Source organism: Felis catus, chromosome B3, assembly GCF_018350175.1.
Source record: "Felis catus isolate Fca126 chromosome B3, F.catus_Fca126_mat1.0, whole genome shotgun sequence".
Lineage (NCBI taxonomy): Eukaryota > Metazoa > Chordata > Mammalia > Carnivora > Felidae > Felis > Felis catus.
Window position 1 is genome coordinate 137509151 of NC_058373.1, and position 15040 is coordinate 137524190.

General features: G+C 54.1%; 2 long non-coding RNA genes across 4 annotated transcripts; one reads left to right on the top strand and one right to left on the bottom strand.

Moving 5' to 3' along the window:
* Positions 1 to 348: 348 nt before the first annotated feature.
* On the bottom strand, positions 349 to 10079 carry LOC109501204. Of its 3 annotated transcripts, none has more exons than XR_006599955.1 (4): positions 9921 to 10079; positions 9111 to 9213; positions 8373 to 8654; positions 349 to 2015 (listed from the first exon to the last, which is right to left on the bottom strand). It is a non-coding gene; the product is annotated as an uncharacterized LOC109501204 (long non-coding RNA). The 3 variants fall into 3 exon arrangements; XR_002159163.3 differs by lacking the exon at positions 349 to 2015 and adding an exon at positions 7774 to 8055; XR_006599956.1 differs by lacking the exon at positions 349 to 2015 and adding an exon at positions 7774 to 8055 and having other exon boundaries at positions 9775 to 10079.
* A 191-nt stretch (positions 10080 to 10270) lies between these two features.
* LOC123386193 lies at positions 10271 to 12014 on the top strand. Its single transcript, XR_006599957.1, has 2 exons — positions 10271 to 10400; positions 10682 to 12014. It is a non-coding gene; the product is annotated as an uncharacterized LOC123386193 (long non-coding RNA).
* Positions 12015 to 15040: the final 3026 nt, after the last annotated feature.

Here is a 15040-nt window from a genome sequence, read left to right on the forward strand (position 1 = left end):
CGTCGGGCTCTGGGCTGATGGCTCAGAGCCTGGAGGCTGTCTCCGATTCTGTGTCTCCCTCTCTCTCTGCCCCTCCCCCGTTCATGCTCTGTCTCTCTCTGTCCCAAAAATAAATAAACGTTGAAAAAAAAATTAAAAAAAAAAAAAGAGTCCCTTACAGTTTGCCTGCCTCTCTGTTTTTATCTTATTTTTCCTTCCCCTCCCCTATGGTCATCTGTTTTGTTCCTTAAATTCCACACGTGAGTGAAATCGTATATTTGTCTTTGCTCTGACTTATTTCGCTTAGCGTAATAGCTTCTGGTTCCATCCACAGTGTTGCAAATGGCAAGATTTCATTGTTTTTCATCGCTGAGTAGTATTCCACTGTGTGTGTGTGTGTGTGTGTGTGTGTGTGTGTAATATATATATACGACATCTTCTTTGTCCGTTTGTCAATCAGCAGACATTTGGGCTGCTATAATCATTGGGGTAGCATGTGCCCTTCGAATTGGCATATTTTTGTATCCTTTAGATAGATTCCTGGTAGTGCAATTGCCGAGTCATGAGGAAGTTCTCCGTTTAATTTTTGAGGAACGTCCCGATTGCTTTCCAGAGCGGCTGCACCAGTGTGCATTCCCACCAACAGGGCAAATGCGTTCCCCTTTCTCCACATCCTCACCAACATCTGTTGTTTCCTGAGTTGTTCATTCGATACCATGATTGGGTGGGGGGGAGGTCCAAAGGGCAGATAACCGGACCCCCAGGGAGTTCCCCGTCCAGTGGGGGAAACAGATGCGGGACAAACACTTGCCACAGAGCACCCCTTGGTGCCGTTTCTAGAAGTCAGGGTGGGACGAGAGGGAATAAAGTCAAATTTGAGTTTCGACTTGCTTGTTTGATGTTGTTTAAAAATGAAGCAGGCATAGCCTGTGGTCCTCAAGGTAAGGCCCCTCCCAGGACCTGCGGACCCCTGGAAAGACACGGCAGATCGGGGAGCAAGGTACGACCCTTGGTGGCCTCCGCGCCTTTAGGATCAGGTGTGCAAGGAAGACAGGACCTGCAGCCCAGGCTCGGGGAGCCACCGGGACGCGCCCGCCATCAGCCGGGGTTTGGGGACAGGGCAGCCTGCGCTCCTGGGTAGAGCCCAGTTCCTCCATTCAGTGTCAGGACCCTGCTGCAGTCCTAGGACAGAAAACAAAGGTCCCAGCCGAGCCAGCACGAGCGAGCGTGGAGGGCAGGCCCCAGTGAGTCAGTCCACCTTCCTCGGTACAGATTTGATGAGCCCGGCCGAGTGACCGTCCCCATTCCAGCTGGGCTCTCTCAGCACGCTCGCTGCTTCCTCCTTCTGGGCAGGGCTCCCTTGGCTTTGAGGCCCCAGGATTTGGGGCCAAGTCTGTGTCCCCCTTCCCCAGCCCTAGACCCTTCGTTCATATCATCACCAGCTTTATTTCTACCCTAAGGATGCTCAGTTCTTGGGTCTGTCTCTTCATGACCGTCCCCTCCCTGTTTTAGGAGATGGCTGAAGTTTATGGGAAGGAAGGAGGGCAGCGCGTTGGAAGGAATCTAGCCGTGGCCCTGAAAGCCCCCAGCAAGGGCTGCCCCCTCTGAAGGCGTCAGGCCCCCGGGCTCGCCAATCGCACGGACTCCGCACTTTGTCTGCTTCTCTGAGTCAGACTCCTCCAACCCCTCCTCCTTCGGCGAGACTCAGGACGGCGAGTGGTGCTCCCATATCTGGGGCAGACGGCACCTAGTGCGATACAAGGTGCAGGGACCCACTGCCCGCCTGGCCAGGTTTTCCAGGCTGTGGGACTTCCGATGCTCAACTGGACGGCTCCAGGCAAGCGGGGGCCGTTGGTCACCTTCGTACACAGGCGCCGTGACTTCCCATCCCCTGCCTCCTGTACTTCCAGAGAGGAAAAAACCTGTTGCCTGGCAGATTTTCAGGCTGATCTGTCGCCACCAACTCCTTCAGGGGAGGATGACGAGAAGGAACAGGCTTCGTCTGTGGCCAAATTAAAAACAGTAGCATCTTCACCCTGAAAAGAAAGCATATGGGTGTAGTTAGACACGAGGTAAAACAAAAAATCTGTGTGCACCTATAAATCCCACAACCAGAGGGCTACTGACAGACAGAATCCCCCCGGAGACGCACAAGACGAGGGTGTGTCTACCCACACATCACAGTTCAAGGAACCGAGGGCTTTCAGCCCCGAGAGGAGGCGTGTCGGGTGGACGGACACCGGCCTTCTGTGCTCGCAGAGCCGGATGCGGGGAGAGAGAGGACAATGTCCCTCAGGCCCCAGACTCGGACGCAGACTGTGGGGCGGAATCGATGCACAGAGGTGTTCGAATCCGCGGGACCTGCTCAGCCAGGACCGTGGCCACTGGGCACCTGTGACCATCGGGCCCACATCTGACCCCCAGTGTGACTGGCCTCCGAGGTACGCCGTGAGGGTCAAATACACACAGGACTCGGACAACTAAAAGGAACAAAAGAATGTGAAATACCTCCTAAATAGTTTGTACATGGATAATATGCTGAAGCAATAATATTTGGGGGGGCGCCTGGGTCAGTTGAGCGTCCGACATCGGCTCAGACCATGATCTCGCGGTTCGTGAGTTCAACCCCTGCATCAGGCTCTGCGCTAAGAGTGGATTCTTGGGATTCTCTCTCGCTCTCTCTGCCCCTTCCCCACTCGCACTCTCTCTATCTCAAAATAAATAAGTTAAAAAATTAAAAACAAGTATTTTGGATACGACAGGTTAAAACATGTCATGAAAAGTCAGTTTCGACCGTCTCCTTTTTCCTTTGTTAACGCACCTGTAGGAAACTGACATTTCTATATGTGGCCATAGTGGTTTGCTAGGGCGGCCGCAGCAAGCAAATGGGCCACAAACTGGGTGGTTTCAACAACAGAGTGGTGAAGGACGCACAGCTCTGGAGGCCGGGAGTCTGAGATCAGGTGTCAGTGGGCTGGTTCCTTCGGAGGCCGGGAGGGAGGAGCTCTTCCAGGCCTTTCCTCTAGCTTTCGGTGGTGTGCCGGCCATCTTTAGCGTGGCTCGGCCCGTAGAAGAGCCCTCTTCATCTCTGCCTTCATTTTCACGTGACATCCTTCTGTGTGTGTCTTTACCCAAATTTCCTCTTTTTATAAGGCCACCAGGCGTATTGATAATGGAGTGGGGTCTATCCTAACGATCTTATTTTCACTTGGTTACCTCCGCGAAGGCATCTCCAGAGAAGGTCACATTCGGAGGTACTGGGGGTTAGGGTGTCGACACGTAAATTTGGGGGGGAACGCAATTCAGCCCGCAGCAATGGGCCGCATCGTATTTCTGGGGAGCAGTGCTGCATTCACCCGTGAGAGGGCAGGAAGCACATTGGGATTCGCCCATATTCAGAATCCAGCCCAGAGCCCAGCACAGAATAGCCCCTCAGAAGCCGGGCATACGATGACATCTGCCTTCGCTGCCTGAGTCTCCTTAGAGGTGGGCCGGGCCATTTCTAAAGGCTGGGCGTGAGACAATACAGAACCAAACTCAGTGGGACAGAGGCCACCTCGTGGGAGCGGAGGGCCCTTGGCAAGCGGCTTTATCACAGGAACCTCACTCTGGTTTAGAGAATGGCAACACGCTGACCCAGATGTGCCGACTCCGCCTTTGAAAGCAACTGACACGTGGTAGCCATCAGCTTCGACCACCGTGAGGAGTGAGGTCCCCATCACGAGAGGTGTGTAAGCAGACAAATGCTGCAAGATCTCTTCCCAGGGAGGCTTGAAACGGTGGCTTCCGCCCAGAAACGGAGTTGGGGCTAGACTGTACCCTGAGCCACAAGATACAACCAAGCTATCCCAGGACTTCTCTTCCAACGCCCGACCCACCTTCCCTTGGTCCCTCAAAAAGATGAAAGGGTATTGACGTGCTCTGAGCATCTGCCCCACGCCTTTGTCAGTAAGCACTGGGACCCCATGTAACGGGTGAGATAGACCAACCAAGATCCAGGGCTGGCCCAGCACCGCCCCGCTGGCCAATGGCGGCACCGGGACGAACGTGGACGGGTGCCCAGGCCGGAAGCTGTCCCCTGAAGTCTCGGCATCCTGGAGATCCAGCCACCCATGAAATCACTCAGCACCTCCCAGGTGCCTGACACCAACTTTGGCCCTGGGGAGACAGGTGACTGGCATAGAGCCCCTGCCACCAAGAAGTTCTCCGTGTGACAGGAGGGGGCATGTAAACACCCCGTGGCGAACTTTACACCCAAACAGGAAACTCTTTTTCAGACTCGTCACGTGCCAGGCACTGCTCTAGGTGCATTGTGTACATGAGTTCATTTAATTTTATCGACAGCCCTGAGATAGGTACAACTATCCCCACCCACCCCCCATTTTCCAGATGAACACGCTGAGGCACAAAGAGGGGCAGAAGGTCATGGGTGTGGGAGAGGGCGGTGCTAAGGTTCAGACTTAGACGTTCTGGTTCAAGAGCCTGTGCTCTGACCCCTCAGGCTGAAGGGCTGCAGGAAAAGAGTCTCAGCCATTCACTGGCGGTGGGGCACGGAGTCTGGGGAAGGGGCCTTCGTGACCCCCTTAAAACGCTATCCCCAGGGCAACTGTGTCCTCTGTCTGCATGTCAGGTTGGGCCAGGGAACAAGGTTGAGCTCTGGATTCGTCTCCGGTGGTGGTGGCCATAACAAATGTGGCTTCAAACAACACAGACTTACTCTCTTACGGTTTTGGAAGCCAGAAGTCCAAAGTCAGTTTCCATGGGCTAAGCAGCCAGCCAAGGTGCCGGCAGGGCTGGTCCCTCTGGAAGGCGCTGGAGGAAAATTGGTCCCTTGACTCTTTCTGCCTCTGGCGCCCTCCTGCAAGGCTTCCCCCTCCATCTTCAAGGCTCATGGCTCCCAATCTGCTTCCGTCGACACAGGGCCTTCTCTTCTGCAGCCATAGGCCCACCCACATCATCCAGAATCATCTCTCCAATCAAGGGCCTTCACTTCCCATAGTGGATGGGTTGAAAGGATTGGGATGCAGATCTTTCGGGGGCCATTGTTCAGCCCACTACAGTCCCCAAGGATTGGCCAGGCCAATCTCCTCCTTCAGAAATGGGCAAACTGAGGCTTAGAGCATGGAGGCTTAGAGCACGAACCGTGAGATCATGACCTGAGCCGAAGTCAGACGCTTAACCGACTAAGCCCCCCGGGCACCCCCACACGCTCTTGAAAGTCACTGAGGACTCCCGGGGCTCCTGGTTGGCTCAATCAGTAGAAAATGTGACTCTTGCTCTCCCAGTCACAAGTGTGAGCCCCACATCAGGTACAGAGATTACTTAATAAAAAAAGAAATTAAAAAATTATTGAGAACTCCAGTGAGTTCTTATTTATGTAGAACAGAACTATAGGGGCGCCTGAGTGGCGCAGTCGGTTGAGCATCCGACTTCGGCCAGGTCACGATCTCGCAGTCCGTGAGTTCGAGCCCTGCGTCGGGCTCTGGGCTGATGGCTCGGAGCCTGGAGCCTGTTTCCGATTCTGTGTCTCCCTCTCTCTCTGCCCCTCCCCCATTCATGCTCTGTCTCTCTCTGTCCCAAAATAAATAAACGTTGAAAAAAAAAATTAAAAAAAAAAAAACAGAACTATAAATATTTGCCATCTTAGAAATTAAAACCAAGACATTTAAAAGATATCTGTTAACTCATTTAAAAAAATAAGCATAAACCCATTACCTATTAATGTAGCATTTTAATTTAAAAAAAAAAGCAGGGGCACCTGGGCGGCTCAGTCTGTTAAGCGTCCGACTTCAGCTCAGGTCATGATCTCGCGGTCTGTGCGTTCGAGCCCCGCGTCGGGCTCTGTGCGGACAGCTCAGAGCCTGGAGCCTGCTTGGGATTCTGTGTGTCCCTCTCTCTGACCCTCCCCTGTTCATGCTCTGTCTCTCTCTGTCAAAAATAAATAATAAAACCTTAAGATAAATAAATAAATAAAAATAAATAAATAAATAAAAAGTCTGTTATCTGGAGGCACATAAATATGGATACAAATTTGCCTTGGAAAATTTAAAGTTTATTGTCGGTAACAACTGCTGTCAATGCTTTTCTTTCGTTTAAAAAACAACATTTATTTATTTTGAGAGGGGGGGATGGGGATGGGCAGAGAGGGAGGGAGAGAATCTGAAGCTTCATGCTCAGTGTGGAGCCCGACGCGGGGCTTCGGTCCCACGACCGCGAGATCACGACCTGAGCCAAAATCAAGCGTCAGACGCTCAACCGACGGAGCCACCCCGACGCCCCGATTTCTCTTGAAGTGACAGGCTCCCTTTCGTTTGCTGTCCAGAAAAGGCTCGCCCGCCGCCCGAGCCTGGACACCCACAGTCTGCTTATCAGCTGTTCTCTCAAGTCCAAAAAGGGGTTCACTCAGAAAAAGGAGTTAAGGCCAACTTACAACCCAAATATGCTTCCGTGTCTCACGAGTTCTCGAGGCTGGCTGCCTAGGTACTCACTTGGGGTGTTTAGGCGATACGTACTCGAGGGTGGAAATTTCATAACATTAATCATTTTTACAATTTCATCAAGGATATTCTTTTTTTTTTTTTTTCAACGTTTATTTATTTTTGGGACAGAGAGAGACAGAGTATGAACGGGGGAGGGGCAGAGAGAGAGGGAGACACAGAATCGGAAACAGGCTCCAGGCTCTGAGCCATCAGCCCAGAGCCCGACGCGGGGCTCAAACTCACGGACCGCGAGATGGTGACCTGGCTGAAGTCGGACGCTTAACCGACTGCGCCACCCAGGCGCCCCTCATCAAGGATATTCTTAAGGGAGACTCAGGTGTGTGTCTGGAAAGAATACAGCGACTGCTGGCACGGTGGGTGCCCCTGCCCTGAGTCACGCTAAGGCCCTCCTCCCTGTCTCACACACCCCTGCTTTGCATCCTCGGCGCGAAAGTCAAATCGCATCTCGGCTTTGCTGCGGAAATACTCTTGACCCAGCAGAACCCCTGCTGGAGGGTCCCAGGCATGCCCCGAGGGCCTCCGGACCCCACTTGGAGAATCACCACGGAGCACAGCATGTGTTACTCTTTGTCCACCCATCTGGCACTGCTCCAGATTCTAGCTCCTCCCTGTCCGCTTGTGGCCACCCCATGACCTGCTCCTTTGAGCCACAGTGGCTGTCGTTTTCTGTCTCACCAACCGGCGTCAGCCCTCAGCCTTGTGGGATTCGGCTCCTCCCCACTGAAGGGGCCTTCGTGCATTTCACACGTCTAAGCCTCAAGCTCCTCATCCACAGGGTCAGGACGAGAAGGGCACCTCCCTGACAGTCTGCGTCCGAAGCCAGTGAGGCAACCCACGAGAGCACGCGGCGCCCGGGGTTCTCCGTGGTTCCTTAATCTCACTCTCAGGGCCTTGCAGGGCGTGCCGTGAACCGGCTGCGGCTCACAGAGCACGGCGATCTCTGGGATGCCTCCTGCCCACCTCCGGACAGGGGCTCCCTGCTCACCAGGTCCCCTGGGCCCTGGGCGGGGAGACAAGGGCCAGCATCCTCCTCTCCCTCTCGCTGTCTGCGAGCAAGGGCGGGGAAGGGTACAGGCAGGTGTGAGCACCCCGGCCAGGACCAGCAGTAAACCCTCCCGGCAGCTTCATGAGGCAGCATCGGACTGTCCCTGAGCTGCCACAGGGCCCTTGCATGACCATACTTTGGACCCATCAGGGAGTGTTATGACGCGTTATAAGCGTCCGTGTCCTTGTGAGTGGGGACACGGTCATTCTCGAGGAAGGCACCTGTTGGGATGAGCACTGGAAACCAATCTGACGATAAATCATATTTAATAAAAAATAAGTAAACAAAATAAATAATAAACAAACACAGGCCTCTTTGGGACCCCGCCTGGTTCTCACTTCTGCTGTCATCTGGCAGAAGGGGGCCCTGATCAGGGGCCCCACGTGACTGCCTGATCAGCATCCCCTCACTGGCTGGCTCTGCCCCTGAAGGAGGCCTGGGTGTGGGTGACACGACGCTCCCCAAACCTCCACTCTGGTCCCGCCACACTTTGTTCTGCGCCATGTCACGAATTTCCGGCAAAAATGACCCCTCGACATAAAAAGAAAAAAGAAAGAAGAAAGAAAGAAAGAAAGAAAGACGTGTTCCCCGGCTTTGTGTGTTGGCACAACCATCTAGAACAATCGGGGCTCCCGTCGGAGAAGAGCAGAGTCTGGGCCCCCAAGGAGGGGTTCGCTCATGCAAACTGGATGTCAGGGACGGGCTCTGGTGCTGGTCCCTGCCTGCAGGGCTGCGACCTGCCGGGGAGGGGGCAGTGTGGACAGTTTCAACCCACCCCTACTGGCCAGGCTGCGGGGGGGGGGGGGGGAGGCTGCGCGGGCCCCCAGGGAGCTCACAGCCGTGTGTACCTGAAGCTCTGGGGCTGCAGATTGGAGGTTTTGTCCTCGAGAACCGCTGCGGGGCGCTCGGGGTGCAGGGCCCTGGCTGAGGCCTTCCCGAGGCTCATCTCACCTCTGTTGGACAGCAGCCCCGTGAGGAAGCAGCTAGAATCACGTCCCCTCCGTGGTGCGTCGGGTGGGTTCTCGCGTCTCTCGCTGGCTGTTTGCCCCACGACCTGGGGGACACCGGTCTTCTCAGCACCAGACTCCCCGTTCCCCGGGCGGTTCTGTTTCCGCACACCCCACTTGTCTCTGCGAAACGGAGTCATGGGACCTGAGCTTCCCATCCTTTCCTTTTTTTTTTTTTTTTTTTTTTTAAGTTTTTATTTATTTGGAGGGAGGGGAGGGGAGGGGAGGGGCAGAGAGAGGGAGGGAGAGAATCCCAAGCAGGCTCCGGGCTGTCAGCACAGAGCCCGACGCGGGGCTCGAGCTCACGACCCCGGGGATGGTGACCTGAGCCGAAATCAAGAGTTGGACGCTCAACCAGCTGAGCCACCCAGGCGCCCCCTCCCCCGCCCCATCATTTCCTTCTTGGAGCATAAGTGCCGGGGAATGAATGACCCAAAGCTTTCGGGGTTTGGAGATCCTCTCTGTATCCAGACGTGGGGTGGAGTGGGGGGAAGGGAAGTAACATTTGGGGAGGCCCCGCTCTGTGCTAACGTGTCCAGCCGCGCTCTGGCTTTTATGGTTGAGAGTTCTAGGACTTACCTTTCTACCTTGCATACAGTCGGCGCTTAACACGTTTTGACGGCCCGGCATGACTGAATTCATGAAAAGGCCAAGAGGAAAGCTGCTGGCTTTTGCCTTCAAACTGGAAGGGGGCATGAATTGTGTGTCACTGTGAGAAAGGCTGCTTCGTTCTCTTCGTGGGGTCACCCGCAGAAAGGCAGGAGCCCCCCCCCCCGCCCCACCCCAACCCCCCAGCAGCCCTGGGAGGCTTCCCGGGTGCCCTGAGCGAGCGGGGTTGGAAACGGGGCACTGGTGCTGTGTGTGTTTGGGCCCCGCCGCGGGCAGAGAACGAACGCCCAAACTGGGGAGGCAGCCGCTCCCGGGCAGCCCAGCAGGGCCTGGAAACAGAAGCCTCCGTGTTTCAATTTTCTTAACACCGAACCGCGGAGCGCGGTTTTGGTGGCGCCTGGGATTTCCTACCCCGTGGTCTCTGCCTCTCATTTTCAGTGTGGTTTTCAAAGGGGCACGGGAAGTCGTGAAATACCCAGGCCCGGAAGTGCTTGCGAGGTTTAGATTCTGTTGGGGTTTGCTGATGAACGGTTGTGGAAAACAACCTTTTTCCTCCTCCTTCCCCTTCCTCTTCCCCTTCCTACTTCTAACATCTTTAGGTTTTCTCCAGTTTTTCTTAAGACCTGAAACTCACCAGCCTGGCTTTTTAGCCCAAGGGGGCTGCAGAGACCGCTTGGCTTAACGCCCTCGTTTTTACCGAACGCCTCTCTGGAAGGCCAGAGGGGCACTCGGCGAGTTAGGGGACAGCTGGAATCCAAACCTTTGGCTCTGGGTCCTCACCGGGGGGCTCTGTCCTCCACGGATTTCAATGATATGCTCTCTCCCTGTTCGTCTTTTTCTCAGGCTGGCCTCTGGTTCCAGCGGAGGTCACGGCCTGAGACACAACAGCGGTCGGGGCTCCTCGGTCCCCACTCGTGGGAGGCTCATCTCTGCCCCGCTCTGTGACAATCGGCGCGCTCCAGGGGTGCTGACGCAGGAGAGCGCAAGTGACCAACCACGGTGACCGACTGTGACGGGCTCAGGGCTGGGCCACCGTCTTCCCTGGGACTCTGGTGGAGTTTCAAAACAAGACCATTCTTGTCTCTAGCTTTGGAACAACGAGGACAATACGGGCCTGGAACCACCATGCGCCATTTTCCTGCCGCCGGAAGAGCGAAGACGGAGTTGAGAGATGGGGGAAAAGTCCCAGTGATATCCATCCACACCGGAAGAGACCGCCCACGCGACTTCCCAGAAACACGAGCCGATACCCCTCCTTTTGTGAGTCGAGACGGTTGGAGCTGGGTGTTGGCCATTGACAAATGGGAGCCTCCAGTCACAGACAGTTTTTAGATAAAACGTGTTCTGAAGGCTGACCTGCAGAGAGGGTGGCCCTGGGTCCCCTTGGCACGTCAGGGGCTTTCTCCTCCAACCTTGCTAACAGGTCACGTGTGAAAATCAATGCAAATTTCGGTTCCGATTTTATCCATGGGTACGTATTTCCCAGCGGGAAAGGCCAGATGCTGAGCCAGAACTTGGAGTCCGGCCTTGTGTTTTTTTAGGGGCCACTCTAGCCGCGGGGCGCGGCGAAGCTCCTCCACAGAGCCCGATAACCAGCCCCCCTGGGAGTGCCCAGACAGAGGGCCGATTTACAATGTCAAGTCTAGGGACAGCATGCCGGGGGCTGAAGGACACGGGTCTCCAGATGCTTGAAGACTACTGAGGCGAGGGGAAGGGGGACGGTGCCGGGTCACACCTCAGGCAAGCTGTACCTTTGAACATCATTCATCCCCCCCGCGGACAATCACTTCTAACATAATGCCACGCTTACTAACAAAGTCTGTTTCACTTTGAGATTCGCCTTTTGCTTTTGGAATCACGTTAGAGGCATAGGAAAGTCACCAAGGTCGTAGGGAGAGTTCGAGTCTACCCTTCACCCGCTTTCTCCTGATGACTCACCCACCAAGGCGCATTTGTCCAAACGGAGAAATTGATATTGGTACAGGACTATTACCGAGACTCCAGACTTTATCCCAGTGTCCCTAGTTTTCCCACCAGTGTCCTTTTCCTCTCCCAGGAACCCACCCAGGACACCAATTACGTTTAGTGGTCCTGTCTCAGGTTCCTCTAGTCCATGAGAGTTTCCCAGAGCTTCCTTGCTTCTTATGACCTTGACGATTTTAAGGAGTATTTGGTCAGGTGCTTTGTAGAATGCGTCTGTCTCAGTCTGGGTTTGTCTGGTGATTTCCTCATAGTTAATCGGGGTGCTTGATTTTGGGGAGAATTACCACAGAGGCGGGGTAACCCTTCCCATTACACTGGGTCCTGCTGTTCACACAGCCCATCACTGAGGATACTGACCTTTGTCCCTTGGTTAAGGTCTCGTTTGCCAAGCTTCTCCCCCGCAAATCTGCTTTGCTTCCCCTTTTCCATATTCCATACTTTGAAAGCAAAGGCAATTAAGTGCAGCCTACACCCAAGGGAGAAGGGGTTAAGCCCCATCTCCTGGAGGGAAGAGCTTAATCCCTCCCTCCCTGAGTGTGGACTGGATTTATTGCCTCCCTATCATCGGCGAATTCTTCTGTAAGGAAGATTTATCTCCTCTTGTCCTATTTGTTCAATCATTTCTTTCTATCAGTACGGACTCGCGGATACTTATTTTCTACTTTGGGCTTTAATCCAATAGTGTATTCCTAATTTCGTTGCTCAAATTGTTCCAGGTTGGCCACTGGGAGTTCTTTTGGATTGGCTCTAAAAAGGGACATTTGGTGAGTTACTTCAAATCCCACCTCTGCCGTGGGTATTCCCGAAGGAAGATACAGTTCTGATATTAACAAGCGTCCTCTAGAATGTCGATAAGACTAATTAAGCTAATAAAATGGCAATCAAACCGTATATACTTTTTATCCCTTTTATTCATTTAACTTTTCCATTAATGTCCAGGTAATGTTCTGCTGTGTGGATAGAACATAGCTTACTTAAGTCTTATGTTTTGCTATTGTACGCAAGACTGAAATGAACATTTTTGTGCATTTTTACATTTACGTTTATTTTCTCAGAAAAGCGACTCAAGCTCAATTCGTGTGGCTGAATCATCACTTTTTAAAGGGGTTTTGGCCTGCCCCCAACCGTGCGCATACATTACTAAAACTACTGTTATAAAACACATTAAACGAAGACGGAATAGAAAGTGACAGAAAGCACACTGGCTGAGAACTTAACCAACCGATGCTTTTCTCTCGGGCTGGCGATGCTGCATTTTTTCAAAGTCTATTTTTTGGTTAAAAAAAAAAACAAAACAAAAAACTCGAAAGGGCACCTGGGTGGCTCAGTCGGTTACACTTCGGCTCAGGTCACGATTGCCCGGTTCATGAGTTCAAACCCCGCATCGGGGTCTGTGCTGACAGCTCAGAGTCTGGAGCCTGCTTGGGATGCTGTGTCTCCCTCTCTCTCTGCCCCTCCTCCACTTGTGCTCTGTCTCTATCTCTCAAAAATAAGTAAACGTTAAAAAAAAAAAACACGTGTATAAAGAATGCAATACGGAAACAGAAGGCAGCCGCAGTCCGGGGGCGGAGGGAGTTTTTCCCTTTCAATCATTTCTTTTCTTTTTTTTTGTCTTTTTTTTTTTTAATGTTTTTTTCAACGTTTTTTATTATTTTTTTGGGACAGAGAGAGACAGAGCATGAACGGGGGAGGGGCAGAGAGAGAGGGAGACACAGAATCGGAAACAGGCTCCAGGCTCTGAGCCATCAGCCCAGAGCCCGACGCGGGGCTCGAACTCACGGACTGTGAGATCGTGACCTGGCTGAAGTCAGACGCTTAACCGACTGCGCCACCCAGGCGCCCCTCAATCATTTCTTTACATCAATATGGACTCGCGGATACTTATTTTCTACTTTGGGCTTTAATCCAATGGTGTATTCCTAATTTCATTGCCCAAATTGTTCCGGTTTTGGCCACGGGGAGTTCTCTTGGAACTTAATTGTGGGTCCCAATTCTGACTGGACCCTGACTCTGTCTGGCCCCTCCTTCGTAAAGTCACTCTCAACCCACTCTCCCCAAGGCCCTAGGGGAGCTGTACGAATTAGAGAGAACGGGCAGAAAGGGCCTGATTCAGTGCCCCCCCCCACCACAGATCCCCCCAAAACTGTAGCCACCACGACATCACTTATTAGGAGGGTGACCCGGGACCATTCTCTTCGCTCCTCTGGATTCCTCTAAAATGGGGACGATATGGCAGCCCAGGGGGTTAAATGAGAAAACAGGGGTGGCCCCCTCAGCGTGGTTCTGGATCCCGGCAAGGGCTCCAGCAGCGGCCGTGGGATCGGCCTGAAAAGTCAGGTAACGTACTGCGATCGTTAATCTCTTTGTTCAAGAGAAAACCTCCCAAGACACGCCCAGATGGCCAACAAGAACTCAAACCCAGTTGGATCTTTGGTGCCAAGAACAGCTGAACAGCTGAAAGCTTCAATTCGGCAGCATGTGGCCAAACTCTGGCGAGAGTGGACATGGCCGCGGACCCTGAGCCGTGGCAGTGCGCAGCCCTCGGAACCGGACACGGTGCCTCCTCCTCTGAGATCCGGGGAAGCAAGTGCCGATCGCTTCTTCCCTCCTTTCTTGTGCTTCCTCTGCTCTCTGCCTGTGTCTATGGCACGGCGCTGAGGGCGCGGACAGAGGGGTTTCAGACAGACCCCGCGGGGGGTTATTCTAGGATCTCCCACTGCTGTGCGGCCTTGGGCAAGTCGTTCACCTCTCTGTGCTTCTGTTTCCTTTTGCGTAAACTGAGAAAAATGCTCCCTATCTGATGCTGATCTGGGCATCAAAGGAGCGGATGCCTAGAAATCCATTAGCCCAGGGTCTGGCACAGAGGAAGCAGTCACCGCATGGCCTGGCCCGCTGTTAAGTCTACTAACACAAGGGTAGTTGCAGGAGAGCTGGTGTTATGCAAAGTCTGGCATGAGGTTTTCGAATGAACACAGGCGGGCCTGAACAGCGCGAGTATGAACGAATGAACCATTTCCTCCTTAGGGCCTCCGCTCCCCTGCCCTGCCCTGGGTCCCTCTGTCTTCTGAACGCTGCTCCCCCTTCCCTCCGAGTTCCCTGCCGCCCTGGTGGGACCTCCCCGCTGGGTCACCGCACAGCTCAGCTCTTTCTTGACCGCCCCTGTCCTCCCGGGTCCCACCGGCCAGGGCAGGGCGTGGTAGGTGGTGGTGGCCAGAAGCTAGGTGGGGGGGTGGCTCTCCCCTCGTCACCCCAAACCCCGGCTGGCCTCACGTCCGCTGGGCCGCACCAGGACCCCCCCCCCCACCCGCCCTCGGGTGCATATCTCAGAGAGTTGAAGTGAAGGCGAGAGGTGGGTTTGGTGATCACCGGATAACCCTGGGAGTAACTGTGAAGTATTATAAACAGTGTCACGTCAGCTCGAGATTTAGCATCAGATCCAGACTTGAGCGCGAGGAAATGGGGCCGTGGCAGGGAGGCGCTTCCTCCCAGACGAATGTCCAAAGGTGTCTCAAGAAGGGCCGTGATGACAGGCAGAAGGCTTAGCGGGGTAGGAAGTGGCTGCTTATGCACTGCAGGCTTCTCTAAGTGCTGCTGAGGGGCGCCTGCGGGGAGGGGCAAGGGCGACCCGGAGAACTGCGATCCCCTCCCATCCGCGGCCAGCACGGGCTGGGGCCCCCAAGTCACCGCCCCACCGAGGAGCAGCAGGGACATCCCCCGGCAGTGCCCCGGGCTCACAGGGGGCCTCGAGATCTCCCAGAGAGATCCCCTCCGGCTTTCGCTCTTCCCAAAGCTGGAAAACACCCCCCTCCCTCTCTGCATCTCCTCAGATCCTCCTGGAAGCTCTGAGCTCTGGTGACTTCAGCAACCTTCGAGAAGGGTTCCGTGGCACGTACGGGAGTCTTTCTGGAAACATTTGG